This window comes from Narcine bancroftii, chromosome 2, assembly GCF_036971445.1.
Source record: "Narcine bancroftii isolate sNarBan1 chromosome 2, sNarBan1.hap1, whole genome shotgun sequence".
NCBI lineage: Eukaryota > Metazoa > Chordata > Chondrichthyes > Torpediniformes > Narcinidae > Narcine > Narcine bancroftii.
Window position 1 is genome coordinate 30,396,185 of NC_091470.1, and position 20,595 is coordinate 30,416,779.

General features: G+C 43.8%; 1 long non-coding RNA gene across 3 annotated transcripts in view; it reads left to right on the forward strand.

The window, feature by feature from the left end:
- Positions 1-354: 354 nt before the first annotated feature.
- The window catches only part of LOC138752286 (uncharacterized), a 67,076-nt gene continuing 46,835 nt past the window's right edge, over positions 355-20,595 (forward strand). For 2 of the 3 annotated variants that reach the window (XR_011350484.1, XR_011350483.1), the window contains exons 1-2: positions 355-478; positions 13,570-13,692. This is a non-coding gene — a long non-coding RNA (uncharacterized lncRNA). Of the gene's footprint in view, positions 479-13,569; positions 13,693-16,355; positions 16,400-20,595 lie in introns of those variants that run through there. The other variant, XR_011350485.1, reaches the window with a different exon arrangement.

Consider the following 20,595-nt stretch of genomic DNA (forward strand, 5'->3'; position numbering starts at 1 on the left):
CCCCCACTCAGCGATGTGAATAAACGCGCAAAATTAAGGTAATATAGCAATGAATTATGTTAAAAGTTATTGAAAACAAATCTGCTCATAAACTGCCAACAAGTGGCTCGGAATTCTTTCGCGGGGTTTCTTATCTAAAGGAGAGAAATGTTAATGATTTATTGGAATACTGACCAAGTCTGTGAGAGGTACAAGGGCAGCCCTGGTATCGAGCAGCCACATTCTCCGCCACAGCCCAGCGCCGTCTCAACCCCATTCCACTTGCGAGTTCAGCGCCCACCCCCAGCATTCGGCCTGGAAGAGTTAAATTCCATTCAGGAGCCAGTGAGATCAGCAAGTGGGCGTTTTCCCATCTCAGACTCACGAGTCCAGGACTGCTTCGACTTCAGTTCCCAAAGAACACAACAAGGTCCCCCTCTTCGGCAGAGACAAATGTATCTGTGTCTTGCGCAGCCGGTTATCGGATAGCAGAACTGAGGTAGGTGGAAGCCCTTCTGGATGGCTCCGTGGGGCAAATTCGTTTTAGTTTTAAATGCTGACTTACCAACTTTTCCCACTGGATAAAGATGCAAGCGGGATCTTCATTCATAAAATGAGTAGCTTTCAAATCAGTTGTGAAACAGGGTTCGCGCTGTCCTCAGGGAAGGCGCGACAGTCTGTGCACTTTCGAACCCCGCCAGCGATGTGACTAGACGCGCAAAATTAAGGTAATATAGCAATGAATTGTGTTAAAAATTATTTGCTTCTTGAAATGATCATGTTAGCGCCCCGTTTTGCTCATGCCCCTGCTTGGTTTTGTCTTTTAATCGGTCACCTTCAATGCCTTCGTGAGATTGGGCTAAACCTGTGGACTCGATTCCTTCACTTGAGTTCCCTGAAAGTGGCCGAGCCCGTGTTTTGTCTTTGCTCATCGGTCCGCCCCCCCCCCCCACCCCCCCCAAACCAACCATTTGCTCGCCCATTTCAATTCTCCGTGACCGTGTGCGACCGGGAATTCGCAAAACCGCGAATGGGGCACTTGCCTCGCGTGTTGGAAAAGAGGTGGTGGTGGGGGATGAGTTTTCATGGATCTCGCAGCGCAAAACCTCCCGAAGAGCAAGTTTCGGTTGCAATGACCAGTACAAATCAAAGCTGGTCAGATGACTTGCTGTCCGACGTCTGAGTTGCAAGTTCATTCCAATAACAAAACTTCGGAATAGAGCAACCTTTCAAAGAGTTAAGATGTGCATTGTTCTCCGAATTACCCTGTCCTGGAATCGGTCCAAAGTGTTGGGATGAAGACGCGTATGTTTCAATTAAGACCAAAACAAAGAACAATGTTTTTTTTTTACACACACACACACACACACACACACACACACCACACACACACACACACACACACACACACACACACACACACACACACACACACGAGTGCAGTATATGGTTTTCCTGTGCCAATATGCTTAAAGCCTTTCAGAGTTAGAACGAGTGAATTATATGAAAGAAATATTTGTTCCTTCTCCCAGAGAAATGGCACAACGGGAACAGTAAACAGGGGAGAGGGAATGCAAAACTGAACGCCAAAACTGGCCATGATTCTCTCTCTCTCTCCCCCCCCCCCACCCACCAAATCCTCTCACTAATAGATCTTTGATCGAACGAGCCTATTTCTCCATTGCTCGAAGGAATTCATTGCCGGAGAAGTTTTCAACTCGTGGGTAGAAGCCTGGGGCTTGGAAGGAAGAGACCTGACAAGTTGGCGAGGTCGCAAAATGTCTCTCTCTGCGCGGAGGAGTCAGGGGAACCAGAAACTCCGAGGTGGTCATTGTTGAATGCAATAGAGGCCGCCGAAAACTGGCCAGAAACGGTGCCTTTCGGATAACTGAAGCCGATGTTTATATAAGGGCGACAGGGTGGCAATCAGTGTGCCGTCAGGCGTCGGTGTCGTGTAGACGCCGGCACAGACTCGTTGAATCACATGTCCACAGGAAAGTCCCTTCCATGCCACGAACGTGAACATGTAACGACACGACCCCCTCTTCCACCCCCAGTGAGAGGAAAAGTAACAATTCGAACTCACTTTCACAAGAGATTGCGGAATTTGGAATCCGGAGGGAAATAAGAACCAAACTGCTGAAGGACTCAGCGGGCCAAGCAGCATCTTCGGTGGGAAAGACACGGTCAATGTAGAGGGTCGAGACCCTGCATCAGAACTGAAAGTGTAGAGGGGCGATTGTCGGTGCAAAGGGGTGAGGCAGGAGCTTTTTTTTTAAAAAAAAGCAATATAAAGAAAGAAATGCAGATTAATAAACGGTAACAACGGCCAGACTCGCCAACAACGAATATCTCGGGGTCTCGTTCGTCGCTTGGGGGGGGGGGAGTTTTGAGGAAAAATCCGGACTGAAATCCAGAAAGTTTCGAAATCGGGCTATCAAAAGAGGGCAAATAATTGAAGCGTTTGCGTTTTTAATGCTAAGAACGGGGGCGAGATCAATTCTCAATCATGGAGGCAACAGGTTTCACCCATAGTTATAAATTGGATCCCAAACACTTGTTTTGGAATCATTCAAAATAGTTTTAGTAAAAGAAGTTTGTCACACGGATCTCATTCCCTCCCCGAGTCCCGAGATCTGTGTGGTGTGCATGGGGCCAGCGCTGTTTGTAAATCACCCATAAATGTTGTGGGGTTTTCTGGGGGGGCTTGGTTTCGCTCTGCCACAAGTGGGGGGGGGGGGGGTGGGTTCTGCCTAAAACCACGGTTTTCAGAAGTGATTTCCAGAATTTCTCACAAACTCCCCCTTTGACCAATTGGCAAAATGGCTTGTTGCATGAAACTATATGCAGGAGTAAGACCCCCTAGCCTTGAAGGGGGCGACACTGGAATTTTAAGGAAGGCGCCTGCGAGACCCATCATTATCTGTGCTGTGCTCGGGTTGGTTTGTATACGAGGTCTCCTGACACGTCGTCGCCACAAACCCTCCAGTGTGCGGAACTAGTATTGTCTGTGCACTGTATAGAAATAGCCCCTCTATACAATGTTGACTTGTTTATTCATGAATCTGACGCGCAGGAGACAGTGTACGAGCTGCTGCTTTCTTCGGGGTCTCAGACACTCCTGTCTTTGCGAAGTTTGTCAGCTTTGAGGGACTTTCGTAAAGTTGGCACGTTAAACCTCAAGTAGTTGGCCAACTCCCACGTTTCCTACCGATCCTGTTCCTTCCTTGTCTTCCACCAGTGGTTTTTAAACGTTTTTTTCACCACTCACATACCTGTGCCCTGTGGTTAGTAAAGGAATGTGAGTGGGGGGCGGAGGGGGGATGGTTGAGAACCACTGTGAGTCACGCTCATCTCGGTAACTTGGTGGCAATTGCTACTTTCGTTCCCAATGAATCGGCGAGACTGGGGCCACTCTGCAGAGCGCCGAAGCAAAAGGCACGCACAAGCTCCAGATCTTCTTAAGAAGCTCGAAATGCAACCTGTAGAAATAAGAATTGTACCCGCTGTCTTCAGGAATTGCAGCAAACCATTCCCCCGGCTACGATGCTGTGTAAAATGAAGCGACTGTGTGTGTCTGTACAAAGCGAGGATGTCCTGCTAAATTTTAATTTAAGTACAAGCCCTTCCTGTTTTTCCACTAATTAGTATCTCATACTGTACAATAAGGAACTTAATGACTTTAATAGATTTGCTGCTATTCACGAAACTGCTAATACATAAAAGATGAGACCCCCACCACCCCCCCACACACCATTCCCTGTTGCTTGCTGTGAGATGAGAACAACCTGCATACCATCGTTGTCATCTGAGATATCAGACATTCCTCCACCTCAAACATAGCGTTCCCACCCTCTGAGGTTTTACACATTTGCTATTAAAGGCACGAGTTTAGAAGCAGAGCAGAAGTAGGGGGTTAAAAATGAAACAATTGAATTAATCATTAAAAAAAAGAAATACTTTATACTTGATACAGATGGTTCCAAATAAAAAAAAATGAATGGGATTGATACCCCCATGGACATGAATTCTACTTAGCAAAATTGCTTGCAATTATTATTTTTCAGCTCATTAATGTCTTGAATGGGTTAAGAATTATGGAACAAGGTTTTGTGTGTGAAGCTTTCTGACATGCAGATGGAAAGTGATATTTATCAGCACCTGTTGTAGATGATTGTTGGTGCTGCAATAAATCACTGCTTCGTACTTCTGTTAATTTGGCTGTTTTGTATGATCTAATAAGATGATTAAATTGGAATTTCAAAACAAAAGAATCTTTCTACTTAGTTTCTTACTGGTAAAATGTGGTAGGATATCTAATTGCAATGGATTTGTGCCTCTTGATCAGGAAAACGTCTACATTGGTGGTCTTCAAAGATGACCCAATGTTTTGCTGTTAGACCATTTGTGCCATGAGTTTGAATCCACATAGCCTACAAACACACTCTCCAGCCAGATGGCATTAACTTTTCTGGTTTCTGCTAACCTGTTCTCCTCTCCCCACCCCCACATTTCCCCTCCCCTTTCCAGTTCTCCCCCCTCCACTCACCCAGTCATCCCTTCTCCCCTTAATTGCTGCCATCCCCTCCCTCCCTTCTCCAACTATCACCTCCTGCCTTTGCTCCTCCCCCCCCCACATGCTTTTGTTCAGATGCCTGCCAACATTCTTCCGTACCTTGACGAAGCCTGAAAAATTGGTTATGTATTTTTACTTTTGCAATATAAAGGACACTGTTTGACCAGCTGAGTTTCTCCAGCGTTGTGTGTGTTTTACTTCAATCACAGTGTCTACAGATTTTCATGATTTACTTACAATCTACATCTGTCCTGTGGCCTAAGGGCAGCACAATGAAAACATATAAAAAGCATGCAATATTTTTTCATCTGTTTTTTTGCCAAATCTAAAAGTTCAAGAAATCCATTGAGCGAGCAGGAATGGGAACCTCCACATATATAAAATATACCCAAGCATCAAAACATAACCTCTGAGCACATGAAGCACATTCTCCTTAACTTCTGATATCTTGAATAACTGTGATGGATGGGAGGGGAGGGGAGGGGCAGGGAAGGTAATGATAGTCGTAGAAAAGGCAGATGATTATAACCTGCTTCAATTACCTGAATTATTGACTGCAAAATGCCAGAACTATGTCACAGAGCATGGGAACACCTAAAGCCTAAAATATGGACAAGGAAAATGAGGGAGAATGGAACAAAGTTGGCATTATGTGCACATTGTCACAGCTGCCGGTGCCTGCTGCCTTGCAGTTGCAGTGACCTTGGTTCATTTCCGAACTCAAGTGCTGTCTGTGTGGAGTTTGTGCGTTCTCCCTGTGAGCCCCTGCGTTCTCTCTGCAAGGATGTGCTTGTTGCTAGGATAAATGGTTAATGAAAATTACATTGGACAATAAAGCTTTTGTTTCCTGAACACTTTGGGGTGTATTTGATGGATTTTATTTGCTGCTGAACACAAAATTCACCTTAAATTTTTCCTATGACAAACTTTTTTAGATATAGCCTATTTTTGTGATTTCCTGTCATATTTTAAGTCTACTTTAAGCAAACAAAAGGTCATTGAAGTACAAGAAGTCATTGAAAATTCATTTTCTCCATTTGCACTTGAAATTCTTCCCCTGCTGATCTTGGCAGAGTCAGTGAAAAACATGGTGAAGGGTTTCACCAGGACATTGCGACCATGGAATCCATCAATGCTGGATGACTATTTTTGGGACACTGACACAAGAGGAATCAGATGCTAAGTATAATGAAAATCAGCGGCAAAACATTTTTTGGTCAGTAAAATTAATACAATATGTCAGCATTATTATGCGATTAAACATGCTAAGTTCAATAAAAAGGTTATTTAATGTTTCTCCAATTTCCTTTGTGATACAACAGAATGTGAAATTATCTTAATGTTCAGCTTGTAGGTGTCTAGCAAAATACCCGTTTTTTTTTTCACGAAACACATGGCTGTCCAGTGTTATCGTACTGTAAGTGGTTGTCAGGAGAATCAGTGGGTGGGAGAAGAAGTTACTGAAATATAAGAATGAGATATAAAGGATTAAAGTCCTCTGAGAGCAGCATTCTTTCAATTGACTGAATATTCTCATTCTCTGTCATCAGACAATATGAATCAATGACTCTGATCCTTCAGTCAAAATACAATTTCTGTCAACTGTCCACTTATCTCTGAATCACTACCTTAGATGTAGAGCCAAGCAGCACAAAAACAGGGTCTTCAGTCCATCATCTCCACATTAAACATCTAATCCTATTCACTTGCACTTGGTCTTCATTGCCATGGTAATTCAAGGGCTTGCCTGCGATGAAAATTCTTGCCTCCATCACCTGCTGAGTGTATTCTAGATTCCAACTTGTCTCTGGATGAAAATAAAATCTTCTTCATATCCCCTTTGACGTTTCTTCCCCTCACTCAATTGTATGCCCTCTAGTTTTTGACACTTCTTTTTCTGGAGAAAAATTTCTTGGTATCAATCCTAAGTATCCCCTCATAATTTTGCATACATCAATCACTAAATTTTTCAGAGATGCACCTACTGTTAAATTGCTGCTTTTTCACTCCTGACCCTTTTTTTTCTCTACCTCTTTCTTTACCAATATTTTTGTTCTCAGTTAAGTATAGGTATTTACTCGTGGGTACTGAAATTTTGAGCTTCACATGCCTGTCAACTGTGTGGTCTGGCCTGCACCAATAGCCCCCACCACTCAGTCCATGCCCTCTTCACTCTGCTACCATGGGGGGGTGGGGGGGAGGAGAAATGGTACAGGAGCCTGAAAACAAGCACTCAGTGTCGCAAGGACAGCTTCTTCCCATCTACCATCAGATTCCTGAATGAACAATGAACCACAGACACTGCCGTATTTTGCCATTTTCTTTTTCTCACACTATTTTTATTTTGTAAGGTGACTTGTATAAATGTTTGCACAGTGATGCTGCCAGCAAACAATGAATTCTGTGGCATGATCCTGACAATAAATTCTGATTCTAATAATGCTCATTAAGCCCATTCTCGATAGAATGACCAAGACGACTTTTCTGAACCCAGTCCACCCTTCCGCTGGATCCTGTCAATTATCCCAGTGTAAGTGCTGATTCAGTGCCAATTGGTGCCCAATTGGGCCTAATGACTTCAATAATTGGACTGAGACTGACTAATCTCATTTTGTTTTAGTTGCTTGCAGAAGACAAAGACATTTTTCACTCCATCGAGTTGTGAAAGGCCAGTGTCCATTCATTTACACTGCTTGAACCCTTGCAATTTCACGGTGTTTTTCTTCTCTATGATAATTTCAGGAAAAATAATATTTTCCTGTCTTCTCCACCCAGTCCCAACATTAAGCAATCTTGGATCTGCTGCGGGATGTGTCCCCTACAGAGTAAGGTTTCCCCTACATTTTGCATTAGCCATAACCTCAGCAAATACTTCGTTATTCAATCAGTGTGATTTTTTTGAGCTTGCACACCGTACAGCTTGTGGCCTCTGAATGAGAGTGCCAGTTCATTACTAGCAGCAAAGAGAGGAGGCTTTCATCTCATGAACCCAAGTTGGATTCAACCCAAGTATCAAGATGAAAGGGCTTTAAGTTAGTATGTTATTACTGTACCATCCAATTTTGAAAATGCATTACAGTACTTATGAAGTAGACATCATCTTCTGTGTTAGAAACACAATTTAATATTCCAATAATTTTCATGTTTTCTCAGTCACAACATAGCTAGTAAACTGCATTAGATTTTGTTAGTATATTTAGAACAACATTATAATCACAACATATGAAATACTTAATAAATATACACCACTTTAAGCTGTTAAATTCTACCTAATTGATTCTTATAACTGCTCCATATAATGAAACAAGGAAAATTAATTGTAAACATCACCCTGAAATTTTTGCAGTATAACTCCAAATATTGTTAGAATGAAAGTTAGCAAGTCCCTCTAAGTTTCCTAATCGCATTTTCTGCAGTCCTCTGTAACTCCAGCTGCAGGTATCTGTCATAATAATGAATATGCATAAGATGGATGCAGATAGAGGTTGAGCTATTAACCTGACCGGAGGTCAGAGGGCATGCGCGGGATGTATGCAGGCGCAGAATGGTGGAATAATGGAAGCAGAGAAATAAATACACGCCGATGTTCGACGGGTAAATCATGTGTTGATGGTGCTATCAATTTCACATTTCGGGCCACAAATGTGACAGTATCCAACAGGAAGAAATTAGCCTTATTGTGCTACTAGAATGGAGAAGAATGTTGGGGGGGGGGGGCAGGGGGTGGGGTCGGGGGAGAGGGAGGGGGGATCGTTGTCCAAATGCCACAGAGGAAATGGTTAGTTCAGACATCTCCCTTTTGTCTCAATCCAGTATGAGAAAAGAGTAGGGAAAATGTTGGTTTATTGTTCAGTTAATGTGCTATTCCTGTTTATGAATCCTTGTGTACAAATGTAAACTACTACTTTGTACATTACAACAGTGAGTACACATGCAGTGTGATTAATTATGTGCAGGTCTGCAAAGAGTTTGACATTCAAGGTGGATATGGGAGGAACAATGAGTCTTGACAATTTGATCCAGTGCTTCTCAACCTTTTTCTTTCCACTCACATACCACTTTAAGTAATCCTTATGCCATAGGTGCTCTGTGATTAGTGAGGGATTGCTTAAGGTGGTATGTGAGTGGGAAGGAAAGGTTGGGAATCACTTCTCTAGACTCAATTGTTACTGAAATATTTTGCTTGAGAAAAATTATCATTGCTCCATTGGAGTTATGAAACCGTGCACATAAACACATCAGTTAGGTACGATTTAAACCGTGGTTTTCAAACTTTCTTTCCACCCACATACCACCTTACTAATCGCAGAGCGCCTATGGCGTAGGGAATACTTAAAGTGGGATTTGAGTGGAAAGAAAAAGGTTGAGAACCACTGGCTGTGGTCTATATTTTTAGAAAGCCTTAAAGAATTTAGGAATCTTAAAATGACCTGTGAAATGGTTACGGTTTGGGTAACTTGCATTGTTTTGCATATGGTCAACTACTTTTGCACCATGTCCCATGCTTTGGTCTTTCATAAAATTTTTCATTATGGATTGATCTGAACAATCCTTTCATACTTGGCTCAGATTATGGTTTTGATCATTTGCTCTTCAATATATCTTTCTTTGGCTTGGCTTCGCGGACGAAGATTTATGGAGGGTTAATGTCTACGTCAGCTACAGGCTCGTTTGTGGCTGACAAGTCCGATGCGGGACAGGCAGACGCGGTTGCAAGGGAAAAATGGTTTGTAGGGGTTGGGTGTTGGATTTTTCCTCCTTTGTCTTTTGTCAGTGAGCTGGGCTCTGCGGTCTTCTTCAAAGGAAGTTGCGCCAAGATGCACGGTTTGAGGCGATATCAGCCCACTGGTGGTGGTGAGTGTGGCAGGCACCAAGAGATTTCTTTAGGCAGTCCTTGTACCTCTTCTTTGGTGCACCTCTGTCACGGTGGCCAGTGGAGAGCTCGCCATATAACACGATCTTGGGAAGGCGATGGTCCTTCATTCTGGAGACGTGATCTACCCAGCACAGTTGGATCTTCAGCAGCGTGGATTCGATGCTGTCGGCCTCTGCCATCTTGAGTACATCGATGTTAGGGATGAAGTCGCTCCAATGAATGTTGAGGATGGAGCGGAGACAACGCTGGTGGAAGCGTTCTATGAGCCGTAGGTGATGCCGGTAGAGGACCCATGATTCAGAGCCGAACAGGAGTGTGGGTACGACAACGGCTCTGTATACTCTAATCTTTGTGAGGTTTTTCAGTTGGTTGTTTTTCCAGACTCTTTTGTACCATCCCCCCCACATCTCCATCGGGCACACAAAACTCAAAACAGTCAACCAGTTTACCTATCTCGGCTGCACCATTTCATCGGATCCAAGGATCGACAACGAGATAGACAACAGACTCTTCAATATATGGAATGTGTATATATCACACAATCTGAGGCGCCTGCAAGCTCACACCAAGACACAAGAGCAACTTGTCCGTGAACTACTCTTTGCAGACGATGCCGCTTTAGTTGCCCATTCAGAGCCAGCTCTTCAGCGCTTGACGTCCTGTTTTGCAGAAACTACCAAAATGTTTGGCCTGGAAGTCAGCCTGAAGGAAACAGGTCCTCTATCAGCCAGCTCCCCACCATGACTACCAGCCCCCCCACATCTCCATCGGGTACACAAAACTCAAAATGGTCAACCAGTTTACCTATCTCGGCTGCACCATTTCATCAGATGCAAGGATCGACAACGAGATAGACAACAGACTCGCCAAGGCAAATAGCGCCTTTGGAAGACTACACAAGAGTCTGGAAAAACAACCAACTGAAAAACCTCACAAAGATTAGCGTATACAGAGCCGTTGTCATACCCACACTCCTGTTCGGCTTCGAATCATGGGTCCTCTACCGGCATCACCTACGGCTCCTAGAACGCTTCCACCAGCTTTGTCTCCGCTCCATCCTCAACATTCATTGGAGCGACTTCATCCCTAACATTGAAGTACTCGAGATGGCAGAGGCCGACAGCATCGAATCCACGCTGCTGAAGATCCAACTGCGCTGGGTAGGTCACGTCTCCAGAATGGAGGACCATCGCCTTCCCAAGATCGTGTTATATGGCGAGCTCTCCACTGGCCACCGTGACAGAGGTGCACCAAAGAAGAGGTACAAGGACTGCCTAAAGAAATCTCTTAGTGCCTGCCCCATTGACCACTGCCAGGGCTGATCTCACCTCCAACCGTGCATCTTGGCGTCTCACAGTTCGGCGGGCAGCAACCTCCTTTGAAGAAGACCGCAGAGCCCACCTCACTGACAAAAGACAAAGGAGGAAAAACCCAACACCCAACCCACCAATTTTCCCCTGCAACCGTGTCTGCCTGTCCCGCATCGGACTTGTCAGCCACAAACGAGCCTGTAGCTTCATCCGCGAAGCCAAGCCAAAGATCAATGTAAAGTGGAACCCACATGATAGTCCGAGCCGTCCACATTGGCATTTGCACACCATATAATCTTACTCAACATTGTTCTCATGTGACCTATACCTGCTGTTGTGTAGCATTACTTCCTTCATCTAGCTCTTTAACATAACAAGGGGCACCACATTTAGCCTAGCAGTTAACATGAGGCTGTTACAGTGCCAGTGATTGGAGTTTGAATCCGGTGCTGTCTGTAAAGAGTTTGTACGTTCTCCCTGTGACTGCATGAGTTTTCTTCAGGTGCTCTGGGTTTCTCCTACCCTTCAATATGTACAGGGGTTGTTGGTCAATTGCGTGTAATTGGGCTGCACAAGCTCGTGGGCCGGAAAGGCCTGTTATCGTGGTGTATGCATAAAAAAAAATGCTACGTATATTGATTGTTTTGGTTCAATTATTGCTTTTAACAAACTTCATCCTTTTCTTGCAAAACCTCCCAACATTCAAATCCAGTGCTTTTTGGTTTCACCTCATTACGTGATTAGTTTAAACCTAAAGTAGAACTTCTAGTTCAATAGAAACATTCAAGCATCTGGTTAATATTAAATTTGTAACATTCTCCTTTTGATGGGTGCCAAGGGTGATGAAGATCAATGGAGTTTCTTTGAATGCACGGTGGCTCTAAAATGACTTGCCTAGCTAGAAGAGGTCATGTGTCAAGGCTCAACAGTCTGCTGTCTGTGACGTGTGTGCAGGCAAGCTGAACTGATCCACTGATGAGCTGTGGAGATACGAACATGCCGATGGTGATGGCACTCTTCCAGCTATGATCCAAACAATCTTGCAGGCTACAATACTGCAACAGTCCTAGGTAGACAGGCAACAGGAAGCTCACTGTTGCTCTGTTTCAGGTACTTATGGTCCATTAGGCAATTGTGTTCCAGCATTACCTCTATATTAGAGGTGGCACTGTGAATATTTAACTGGTGCCAAAGGGAATGATAATTGTCTAAGATGGACCACACAAGGTGTAACCATATGAGAAGAGATTCCTCTCCATATCAACCAAGCAGAAACTTTATCAGACATAGGGTAATAGGCAAATACTGATACACATGCAGTTAACAAATGACCTGGCAACGGTAATTTAAAAATTTCTTCTCTCATGTCGATGCTCAGTACGGGAAAGCGCAAACCAAAAGCAATACTCACCTGTATTTTGCTGCCACATTTTCTCTCACAAGCCCAACCTAAAACCATTTATGACTGAATAATTCTATCCAACAAAGATGTACATCAGTATGAGGGTTAGTTGTTGATTATATTGCTTTGGATCCCACAGTGCTTCTAGTAGTTAAATCCCTTCTTGGTCTCATCGTTTCTTTATTGCTGTGGATGTGTTCAGCCTACCTTGCTGCAAGTGTTTTGTGTTCCTCAAAGTTTGGTGTTGCATTCACTCTTCATTCCTTTTTGGTCTTGATGCTTTCATCTATCTTATTCCACACCATTTAAACCGTGTCTGCCTGTCCCGCATCGGACTTGTCAGCCACAAACGAGCCTGCAGCTGGCGTGGACATTTACCCCCTCCATAAATCTTCGTCCGCGAAGCCAAGCCAAAGAAAAAGAAAAAAAAGAAATCTGTTAAAAGACAGAATAAGTTGTAAAACAGGATTTGCAACATCATAGGGAGGGTGGAAGAATTTAACACTGTATCAGCCATCCAACCTCTTACCTACCTATATAAAGAGATGTATGGGGAAACGGAGGATACATGAAACACTGCAGATGCTGAAATCTGCTGGAGTAACTCAAATACTTGTAGTTCTCAATCTTTCATTATGTGAGACTCCAGTTGAAGCCCAGCATTTTGACCAAGATTTCAGTCAGCAGGCATTTTTATGGCATAACGCTGCCTTGAAGGCGGTTCAACCAAAAAGAAAAAAAAATATGGAACATACCTTTTTATGGAGAAGGCCTACAGGGCAGTTCCAGCATTGCTTTCTTACTGAGCGGCATCTGGAGCAGTCTTCTGGAACTGAGGGAGGTGGGGCAAGCGGTGCAGTAGCTCCGCCCTTCAATGTGACAGCATCTTTATGCGTCAAGAAGGGAAAGCGGCCTACATCCAAAATGGCAACCAAAGAGCAGGTAAGAGTGCAGGTGCAGATCTGTTCAAGGCGTCATAGGACTCGGGCAGATCTCCTGCATAACGTAATACGGCATGCAGGATTTTAAAAATCCCACTCCTGTGTCGCGGGCAGACAATGTCAGCGTGACGTCATCAGCCCGCTCCTTCACAGTCCCATTCAGCGGTATTGATTTCAAGGAGGAGGTGGAGAGAATTGATCCACCTCTGACTCTACTCCCTAGGAGGATTGGATTCCGCCTCCTGAATCCGCCCTCAGAGCTTTCAACAGGTAAGTTAAATGATGTGAAAGTGGAGAATATCTGCCTTTACATTTTCTTTTTTTAACTATAAGAAGGCCTTGTGTCTCATACAATCTGCTTCAGAAACTCAGCATTCATTTTGTTTATTTGAGCTTCTGTAAAATTTTTATTTCTACTTTACAAGGCACTACATAAATTGATTCTCTGTTTAAGATATTGATTTCTGCATTATGTTTTTTTATAGGACTTGAAGCGACTCTGAGAACATCGGCTCAACAAGTTTCATTTGTAAAGGGGTATTGTCACAGCAAGAATCTCCCTGAGCTGGTTCATGGAGGGATCGATATCAAACAGTATTAGACTTAAGGTATGTGACTGAAACTACATTCAAAAAGAGAAGCTTTCAGAGCATTTCTGAAGGTGGAGAAAATGGTAGAAAGATGAAGGAATTTGAGGAGATTGATACAAAGAATGAAATGGAAGGACCAAGGAGAGCAAGGGAGGTGGACGAGTTGAGTGAAGACATGGACAATACTTAGTGGTTGGAAATAATTGGGGGTGTTGGACGGTCTTGAGCAAGATTTGTTGAATGGTCAACATAAGAACATTTAAAAAAAAAGTTAGTCAGCTGGCCTCTTAAACTTGCTCTGCCATTAAGCAAGATTATGCCTGGTCCAATCTTGCTGATAACACCACCTTCAATGTTCTTCCCACATCCCAAAATGGAACCAATGAACCATAGAACATTATAGCACAAAATATAAGCCTTTGGCCCTTTGAATTTATACCAAACAATTACTCTGCCTCGTCCCATTGACCAGCATCCACTCCATAGCCTTCCATACACCTCCCATCCAGGTACCTGTCCAAATTTTTCTTAAATGTTAAAATTGAGCCCACATTTACCATCTCAGCTGGAAACTGGTTCAACACTCCCACTATGTATGTGAAGAACTTCCCCCTAATGTTCCCCCTAAACTTTTCCCCTTCGCTTTTAACCATTGTCCTCTGGTTTGTTGCATTTATTCTGTCTCTATCCCAAATAAATTTGTATACCTCCATCAAATCTCCCCTCATTCTTCTATGCTCCAGGGAATAAAGTCCCAACCTGTTTAATCTTTCCCTATAACTCAGTTCTTGAAGTCCTGGCAACATCCCAGTAATTTCTCTCTGAACTCTTTCAATTATATTGACGTCTTTCTTGCAGTTAGGTGATGAAAACTGCACACAATTGTTCAAATTTGGCTTCACCAATGTCTTTTAAAACTTTATCTTAACATCTCAATTCCCATACTCAATTTTTTGATTTTTGAACACTAATATGCCAAAAGCTCTCTTTACAACTACCTCTGATACCACTTTCAGGGAATTGTGTATCTGTATTCCCAGATTCCTCTATTTAAATTGCAAATTTTCAGTTTAAGTATGTTCAGTAATCCCATACCATCTACTCTCTTGTGGAACTTCTTCTCTCACTTTGAGAGAAGTTCCCCCTCACAACCAGTTTAAATGGCAAACCACTTATTCTGAAACCACATCTCATTGTTCTACATTTCCAAACCAGGGAAGCCATTTTATCAGCCTCAAAATTTTATGTATTTCAATAAGATCTGCTCCCATTCTTCTATACCCCAGGGCATATCAGCCCAGCCTGTTTTAACATTCCTTCATCCCAAAAATCAACCTAATAAGCTTCTCTGATTGTTTACAATACAAGCACATCATTCCCCAAATTTGGAAACCAAAATTACATGCAGTAATCCAGGTGAGGTGTCAACAGTGCCCTGCAATATTATCTAAAATATTCTTGCTTTTATACCTCAAACCTTTACAGTAAAGTCTATAATTGTAACAACCTTGTAAGCAGATGCTGGTATTTTGGGTTTCATGTTCTCCTTTCACTCCCTTAACCATGTCAATATATTACTTGTACCACATGTGTTTTTATGCCATGCAGTAATATTTCATGTGGCTCCTTATGGCATGAGATTTGTAAATCCAATCACAGTGCATTCGCTGGTTCTAGTTTCTTCTTTTCACACAAACTTTTGCTGACCTCCCCCATCACACATTTCCTTAAGGAGCCTCATCAAAGACCGCTGCCTGAGAGCAAAGTACTTGGTATTTTGATGACATAGTGACATGGATAAGGAAGTGGTTAACAGAGGAAAAGGTGTATTGCTGGTGTACGACAAAAAAAATAATTATCACAAACAACATGAAACACAAAATGTCAAGAGTAGGTACCTCTAAGGAACTGACTATATGTCAAGGGTAATTTCCCAATTATAAAACCACATCGGCTCTGCTTAATTTCTTTATCTGCTGGTCTTGGTGAGTTAGAGAGAACATGTTGTAAAACAGGATTTGCAACATCCTAGGGAGGGTGGAAAAATTTAAAACTTTATCAGCGACCCAACCTCTTACCTATATAAAGAGATATTTGGGAAAAGTGAGGACACATGAGAGACTGCAGATGCTGGAATCTGGAGTAACACAATCTGCTGGAGTAACTCAGCAAGTCGAGCAGCATCAGTGGGAGAAAAGGAATGGTCGACATCCTAATGAAGGATTTGGGTCTGAAACATTGACATTTCTTTTTCTCCCTTTGATGCTGACTGATCCACCGAGAGTGAGAGAGAACGAACTTGAGTGGAGGGTTTTAATGATTGGAAAAGGATAGCTTGCGATTAGTCCAATGCTATTACAGCACTAGTGAAACAGGTTCGTCCATTTATACGTTTTCCTGGTGAACACGTGGGTTTCCTCCAGTGCTCTGGTTTCCTCCCATCTTCTAAAAGAAGTCCCGTTTAATAGGTTGATTGGTCATAAGAGTACAATTTGGCTGTAAATGCTCATGGATTAGAAGGGCCTGTTACCGTGCTGTATCACAAAATTAAATAAATAAAAACAAAACTGAGGACAACTTGGTGATGTAGATGAAGATATGGAGTGCCTTGGAGACAGCTCCATTTGTCAGACTCAATTGAAAATGTGTTCATGGACATTTTCAACCTCTCATTGCTGCAGTGAGAGGTTCCCACCTGCTTTAAAATGGCATCAATCATCCCGGTACGCAAGAAGAACAGTGTGAGCTGCCTCTACGACTACCGGCCAGTAGCATTAACTTCTACTGTGATTGAAATGCTTTGAGAGGCTGGTCATGGCCAGAATTAACACGTACCTAAGCAAAGATCTGGATCTGCTGCAATTTACTCCACAGCAGATGCAATATCACTGGCTCTCTACGCAGCTCCGGATCACCTTGAAAACAACAATTCATACATATGGTTACACTTCATTGACTACAGCTCGCCTTTCAATACCATTATTCCCTTAGTACTGGTCAAGAAGCTACAAACTTGAGGTCTGTAACCATCTCTGTAACTGGATCCTTGACTTTCTCATCGGAAGACCAAAGTTGGTATGAATTGGAAAGAACATCTCCTCCTCACTGATCATCCATGCAGGTGCACCCCAAGGATGTGTGCTTAGCCCACTGCTCTGCACATTATACACCCATGACTGTGTGGTCAGACACAACTCCAATGCTATCTACACATTTTTTGATGACACCACAGTTGTCGGCAGAATCACAAGTGGCAATGAGGAAGCGTACGGGAGGAAGATAGATCAGCTCATTGAATGGTGTAATGACAACAACCTTGCACTCAACATCGGCAAAACTATGGAGATGATTGTGGACTTCAGGAGGATGTCAGGGGAACGTGAACCAGTCCTCATCGAGGGCTCAGTAGTGAAGAGGATCAAGAACTTCAAATTCCTGGGTGTCAACATCACCATGGATCTGTTCTGGAGCATCCACGTTGATGGGATCAGTAAAAAGGCTCGCCAGCGGCTGTACTTGGTGAGGTGTCGGAGGCAATTGGTTATGTCACCGAAGACTCTCGTAAACTTCTACAGGTGTACCGTGGAGAGCATTCTGGCTGGTTGCCTGATATGGAGGCGCCAACTCTCAGGACAAGAATAAACACCAGAGGGCTGGTAACTTTGCCTGCGACATCACATACACCAGACTTCACTCCATCGAGGACATCGACATGAGGAGGTGTCTTAAACTAGCCTCTATCCTCAAAGACCCCCACCACCCAGGCCATGCCCTCTTCACTCTGCTACCATCGGGGAAAAGTACAGGAGCTTAAAGATGAGCACTCAGCGGCACAAGGACAGCTTCTTCCCCGCTGCCATCAGATTCCTGAATAATCAATGAACCAAAGACACTGCCTTACTTTTTATGCACTTTTTAAAATCATAATAATGTTAGATGGTTATAATATGAATGTTTTCCCCATGATCCTGGTGGAAAACACTGAATATCATTATTTGTTCATGGAAATAAATTTTGATTCTGAGAAATGAAATGCAGATGTTATGACTGTGTTAAGACAGGAGATATTTTAATAAAAACTGCACCTTCTTGCTGGAGTTTTGGATGGCAAAATTTCATTGAGACTGCTTTAGAAAAAAAAAGATTGTAAGGTAATAATGCTTTCAGCAGTAAATGAGAAAAGACGTAGATGGTGGAGTCGAACAGTGTGGCTGGCATGAAAATATAGCACAGGTATATGGCTCTTGACAAACCACAGGACTGTCACAAAGGAGTGGAATGAATTGATGGTAACGGGATGGACCACACAGGACACATCCCACTGTTCAAACGTGCCTGTGATCTCACACACACAACCCAGACTCATCTGGACCATGCTCACTGCCCAGACTCACCTGTAACCATGGCCACTCCACAGACTCACCTGTAACCATGTAGATGGTGGAGTCGAACAGTGTGGCTGGCATGAAAATATAGCACAGGTATATGGCTCTTGACAAACCACAGGACTGTCACAAAGGAGTGGAATGAATTGATGGTAACGGGATGGACCACACAGGACACATCCCACTGTTCAAACGTGCCTGTGATCTCACACACACAACCCAGACTCATCTGGACCATGCTCACTGCCCAGACTCACCTGTAACCATGGCCACTCCACAGACTCACCTGTAACCATGTAGATGGTGGAGTCGAACAGTGTGGCTGGCATGAAAATATAGCACAGGTATATGGCTCTTGACAAACCACAGGACTGTCACAAAGGAGTGGAATGAATTGATGGTAACGGGATGGACCACACAGGACACATCCCACTGTTCAAACGTGCCTGTGATCTCACACACACAACCCAGACTCATCTGGACCATGCTCACTGCCCAGACTCACCTGTAACCATGGCCACTCCACAGACTCACCTGTAACCATGTAGATGGTGGAGTCGAACAGTGTGGCTGGCATGAAAATATAGCACAGGTATATGGCTCTTGACAAACCACAGGACTGTCACAAAGGAGTGGAATGAATTGATGGTAACGGGATGGACCACACAGGACACATCCCACTGTTCAAACGTGCCTGTGATCTCACACACACAACCCAGACTCATCTGGACCATGCTCACTGCCCAGACTCACCTGTAACCATGGCCACTCCACAGACTCACCTGTAACCATGGCCACTCCACAGACTCACCTGTAACCATGTAGATGGTGGAGTCGAACAGTGTGGCTGGCATGAAAATATAGCTTCCTTCTTGCCAAAGCGCTTGCTTTTCATTCCTCTGTGAACTACTTCTCTTAGTCTATTAAATCTTACCTTTAAATGTGAACAAAGGAAGTCTGCAGTCATTCTTGTGATTTGCCTGAGAGGATTTCATTCCCAGATAATAGACTTGATCTGTCATTTTTAAAGCTTGGAAAACTACCTTTGGCCTTTGGAGCCATTGTTGTTGTCCAGTGTTATTTGATTATACATACATTTTTTTCAAAAGGTTTGCTTTGTGAGGGGGAAAAAAAAGGATATTGTGATAGGCAAAGAAAATTTCAGATTTGCTGTCCCATGAAGGAAATTGGATAAAATTAACTTTTTTTGAATTTAGTGTATTTAATCAGATAATGATGCTAACACATGGCGTTAGTTCAAATGTAAAAAAAAGAGTTTTTCCACTGATTTTCATTTGTTCTCAGCACCTGATGCCTCTCGTGTCAGTGTCCAGCAATATTCAGCCAGCATTGATGGATTCCTGTTGTCCTGATACCACTTTTCTGTGGTCAAAATGTCTTGGTGAAATCTTTCGCCATGTTTGCCACTGACTGCATCGACATCGGCAGGGAAGAAGCAGCGAATGCAGAAAATGAATTTTCTATGGCAAAGCAGCTTGCTTCACTGGCAATATAGTAGTAGACTTTGTAGATTACAATGTATGAAAATGTTGATATGAATGTTCAGTACAATTGAAGTGTAGGTAATGGTGGAGGGGGAGGACGTGGACATGTCTTTGGGCCTGCGCAAAGGAGCTTTAGTACTGGCCCCACCCTTTACACCCATGGTTCGTGTGCCGTGGCCAAGCAAGCTGGGCCGTGGCAGCGAAGTCCTTGGGTCGTAGGTTTTATATCGGAGTGGCCTTCTCGTATGCAGGTTTCTTACCCGGGCTGGAGGGGCCTGCCTCCCCTCCTAGGTCGGACCATACCTGGTCGCAAATCACCTGTGGACATGGCCTAGGTAAGTTTAATTGGGTTCTCTAACTACCTCTGAGGTAGGTCAGGGACCCGGTTGGATTCTGACGGGGTTGACCGTGTCACTCCCTTTCTTACTGCTGTGTAACTGGGGTGTAAAATATAAAAAGCGAGGTGGAGGCGGCGGCCCTGGCCTTGGTAGAGTGAGGCAGGTGGAGGCCCCGGTCCAGGCAGAAGCGAGGGGGAGGCGGTGGCCCCGGCCTCGGCAGAGTGAAGCAGGTGGTGGCTCCTGTCCGGGCAGAAAGAAGGAGGTGGTGGCCCCGGTCCGGGCACAAAGAAGTAGGCGGCGGCCCCGGCCCCAGTCCGAGCAGAAGGTAGGCGGCGGCGGCCCTGATCCGGGCAAAAGCGAGGGGGAGGCAGTGGCCCTGGCCTCGGTAGAGCGAAGCAGGCGGAGTCCCCGGTCCGGGCAGAAGTGAGGGGGAGGTGGTGGCCCTGGCTTCGGTAGAGTCCTTAATATATAATATATAATGTGGTAATCTGAATGAAATGGGAACACATTGCTGAATTACATGGTACATTTACTTGTGAAAACTACACAGTAGGTTAACTGGTATGATGAATTTATCTTTATCCAAGTGTATAATACATTGCAATTCAGTACGTGAAGTGGGACATTTGGGTAATATTACATGACAATAAATGAATCCTGAAATACTGTAACATTATGCATGGTTGGTTGACA